The following is a 4,781-nucleotide window of genomic DNA, read 5'->3' as shown; positions in this document are numbered from 1 at the left end:
GGGGAGGCGCGCGCCAATTAGCGGCCTGAGGAGGGGGCGCGCGCCACTTAGCGGCCCGAGGGGAGGCGCGCGCCACTTAGCGGCCCGAGGGGAGGCGCGCGCCACTTAGCGGCCCAAGGGGAGACGCGCGCCACTAATGGCCTGAGGGGAGGCGCGCGCCACTTAGCGGCCTGAGGGGGGAGCGCACCACTTAGCGGCCTGAGGGGGGAGCGCACCACTTAGCGGCCTGAGGGGAGGCCCTTGTCATTAATGGCCTGAGGGCCCTTGTCATTAATGGCCTTACCTCCTTCCCTTCCCCACAGCACCTGTATATATGCATATATGGTTGTACATATTTATTACTCTATTTATTTATTTATTTTACTTGTACATTGCTATCCTACTTATTTTATTTTGTTGGTATGTTTGGTTCTGTTCTCTGTCTCCCCCTTTTAGACTGTGAGCCCACTGTTGGGTAGGGACTGTCTCTATGTGATGCCACTTTGTACTTCCCAAGCGCTTAGTACAGTGCTCTGCACATAGTAAGCGCTCAATAAATACGATTGATTGATTGATTGAGGGGAGGCGCGCGCCCCTTAGCGGCCTGAGGGAAGGCGCGCGCCACTTAGCGGCCTGAGGGGGGAGCGCACCACTTAGCGGCCTGAGGGGAGGCCCTTGTCATTAATGGCCTGAGGGCCCTTGTCATTAATGGCCTTACCTCCTTCCCTTCCCCACAGCACCTGTATATATGTATATATGGTTGTACATATTTATTACTCTATTTATTTATTTATTTATTTTACTTGTACATTGCTATCCTACTTATTTTATTTTGTTGGTATGTTTGGTTCTGTTCTCTGTCTCCCCCTTTTAGACTGTGAGCCCACCACTGTTGGGTAGGGACTGTCTCTATGTGATGCCAATTTGTACTTCCCAAGCGCTTAGTACAGTGCTCTGCACATAGTAAGCGCTCAATAAATACGATTGATTGATTGATTGATTGATTGAGGGGAGGCGCGCGCCACTTAGCGGCCTGAGGGGGGGCGCGCGCCACTTAGCGGCCTGAGGGGGGGGAGCGCGCCACTTAGCGGCCTGAGGGGGGGCGCGCGCCACTTAGCGGCCTGAGGGGAGGCGCGCGCTATTTAACGACCTGAGGGGAGGCGCGCGCCCCTTAGCGTCCTGAGGGGAGACGCGCGCCCCTTAGCGGCCTGAGGGGAGGAGCGCGCCACTTAGCGGCCCGAGGGGGGAGCGCACCACTTAGCGGCCCGAGGGGAGGCGCGCGCCACTTAGCGGCCCAAGGGGAGACGCGCGCCACTAATGGCCTGAGGGGAGGCGCGCGCCACTTAGCGGCCTAAGGGGGGAGCGCACCACTTAGCGGCCTGAGGGGAGGAGCGCGCCACTTAGCGGCCCGAGGGGGGAGCGCGCCACTTAGCGGCCTGAGGGGGGAGCGCGCCACTTAGCGGCCCGAGGGGAGGCGCGCGCCACTTAGCGGCCCAAGGGGAGACGCGCGCCACTAATGGCCTGAGGGGAGGCGCGCGCCACTTAGCGACCTGAGGGGAGGCGCGCGCCACTTAGCGGCCTGAGGGGAGGCGCGCGCTATTTAACGACCTGAGGGGAGGCGCGCGCCCCTTAGCGTCCCGAGGGGAGGCGCGCGCCACTTAGCGGCCCAAGGGGAGACGCGCGCCACTAATGGCCTGAGGGGAGGCGCGCGCCACTTAGCGGCCTGAGGGGGGAGCGCACCACTTAGCGGCCTGAGGGGAGGCGCGTGAAGGCCGAGGCGGGAAGGGGACATGGCGGCGGCTGACAGGAACCTGGCGCACGGGGCAGTCAGGGCAGGCCGGGGCATTCGTTCATCCAAACGTATTTATTGAGCGCTTACTGTGTGCAGAGCACTGTACCAAGCTAGCTCTCTTCCTCCCTTCAAGGCTCTGCTGAGAGCTCACCTCCTCCAGGAGGCCTTCCCAGACTGAGCCCCTTCCTTCCTCTCCCCCTCGCCCCCCTCTCCATCCCCCCAATCTTACCTCCTTCCCTTCCCCACAGCACCTGTATATATGCATATACGTTTGTACATATTTATTACTCTATTTTATTTGTACATATCTATTCTATTTATTTTATTTTGTTAGTATGTTTGGTTTTGTTCTCCGTCTCCCCCTTTTAGACTGTGAGCCCACTGTTGGGTAGGGACTGTCTCTATATGTTGCCAACTTGTACTTCCCAAGCGCTTAGTACAGTGCTCTGCACATAGTAAGAGCTCAATAAATACGATTGATTGATTGATTGATTACTAAGCGCTTGGGAAGTACAAGGTGGCAACATATAGAGACGGTCCCTACCCAACAGTGGGGGCAGGACGAGGATAAGGAGGAGCAGGTGGTGACCCTGTTTGTCTCTGTTTCTCTTTCTGTCTCTGCCTGTTTGTCTCTGTTTCTCTGCCTTCTCTCTCTCTCCATTTCTCTATTTCTTCCTCTCTTTCTCTGTCTCTGTTTCTCTGCCCCCTCTCTATTTCTCTCTCTCTCTCCATCTCTCTATTTCTTCCTCTCTTTCTCTGTCTCTCTGCCCCCTCTGTTTCTCTCTCTCTCCATTTCTATTTATTTTATTTTGTTAATATGTTTGGTTTTGTTGTTAATGTTAATATGTTTGGGTTTTGGTTGCACCTGTATACATGTATATATGTTTGTACATATTTATTACTCTATTTATTTTACTTGTACATATCAATTCTATTTGTTTTATTTTGTTAGTATGTTTGGTTTTGTTCTCCGTCTCCCCCTTCTAGACTGTGAGCCCACTGTTGGGTAGGGACTGTCTCTATATGTTGCCAACTTGTACTTCCCAAGCGCTTAGTACAGTGCTCTGCACATAGTAAGCGCTCAATAAATACGATTGATTGATTGATTGATTACTAAGCGCTTGGGAAGTACAAGGTGGCAACATATAGAGACGGTCCCTACCCAACAGTGGGGGCAAGACGAGGATAAGGAGGAGCAGGTGGTGACCCTGTTTGTCTCTGTTTCTCTGCCTTCTCTCCCTCTCCATTTCTCTATTTCTTCCTCTCTTTCTCTGTCTCTGTTTCTCTGCCCCCTCTCTGTTTCTCTCTCTCTCTCTCCATTTCTCTATTTCTTCCTCTCTTTCTCTGTCTCTCTGCCCCCTCTGTTTCTCTCTCTCTCCATTTCTATTTATTTTATTTTGTTAATATGTTTGGTTTTGTTGTTAATGTTAATATGTTTGGGTTTTGGTTGCACCTGTATACATGTATATATGTTTGTACATATTTATTACTCTATTTATTTTACTTGTACATATCAATTCTATTTATTTTATTTTGTTAGTATGTTTGGTTTTTGTCCTCTGTCTCCCCCTTTTAGACTGTGAGCCCACTGGTGGGTAGGGACTGTCTCTAGATGTTGCCAATTTGTACTTCCCAAGCGCTTAGTACAGTGCTCTGCGCATAGTAAGCGCTCAATAAATACGATTGATTGATTGATTACTAAGCGCTTGGGAAGTACAAGGTGGCAACATATAGAGACGGTCCCTACCCAACAGTGGGGGCAGGACGAGGATAAGGAGGAGCAGGTGGTGACCCTGTTTGTCTCTGTTTCTCTTTCTGTCTCTGCCTGTTTGTCTCTGTTTCTCTGCCTTCTCTCTCTCTCCATTTCTCTATTTCTTCCTCTCTTTCTCTGTCTCTGTTTCTCTGCCCCCTCTCTATTTCTCTCTCTCTCTCCATCTCTCTATTTCTTCCTCTCTTTCTCTGTCTCTCTGCCCCCTCTGTTTCTCTCTCTCTCCATTTCTATTTATTTTATTTTGTTAATATGCTTGGTTTTGTTGTTAATGTTAATATGTTTGGTTTTTTTGTTGCACCTGTATACATATATATATATGTTTGTACATATTTATTACTCTATTTTACTTGTACATATCTATCCTATTTATTTTATTTTGTTAGTATGTTTGGTTTTGTTCTCTGTCTCCCCCTTTTAGACTGTGAGCCCACTGTTGGGTAGGGACTGTCTCTATATGTTGCCAACTTGGACTTTCCAAGCGCTTAGTCCAGTGCTCTGCACACAGTAAGCGCTCAATAAATACGATTGATTGATTGATTGATTGTTGTCTGTCTCCCCCTTCTAGACTGTGAGCCCACTGTTGGGTAGGGACCGTCTCTAGATGTTGCCAACTTGGACTTCCCAAGCGCTTCGTACAGTGCTGTGCACACAGTAAGCGCTCAATAAATACGATTGATTGATTGCTTGGGATCAAACAGCCTCCTCCGGCCCGTCCTGTCCCGCCCCGCCCGGTCCCGAGGCGAAAGCCAGCTGGAAAACCCCGGCCCGACCGGGAGGAGGCCGGGGGCTGACAACAACAACAACAATGATAGCATTTATTAAGCGCTTACTATGTGCAAAGCACTGTTCTAAGCGCTGGGGAGGTTACAAGGTGATCAGGTTGTCCCACGGGGGGCTCACAGTCTTCATCCCCATTTTACAGATGAGGTCACTGAGGCACAGAGAAGTGACTTGCCCAAAGTCACACAGCTGGCAATTGGCGACGCCGGGATTTGAACCCATGACCTCCGACTCCCAAGCCGGTGCTCTTTCCACTGAGCCATGCTGCTTCTCTAATGATGGCTTACTATGTGCGAAGCACTGTCCTAAGCGCTGGGGGATACAAAGTGATCAGGTTGTCCTACGTGGGGCTCACAGTCGTAATCCCCATTTTACAGTCGAGGTGACAGGCTCAGAGAAGTGAAGTGACTTACCCAAGGTCACACAGCTGACAAGTGGCGGAGTCGGGATTCGAACCCA

This window comes from Tachyglossus aculeatus, chromosome 11 (assembly GCF_015852505.1).
Source record: "Tachyglossus aculeatus isolate mTacAcu1 chromosome 11, mTacAcu1.pri, whole genome shotgun sequence".
Classification (NCBI taxonomy): Eukaryota; Metazoa; Chordata; class Mammalia; order Monotremata; family Tachyglossidae; genus Tachyglossus; species Tachyglossus aculeatus.
The sequence above is the reverse complement of the archived record's forward strand: the minus strand, read 5'-3'. Positions refer to the sequence as shown.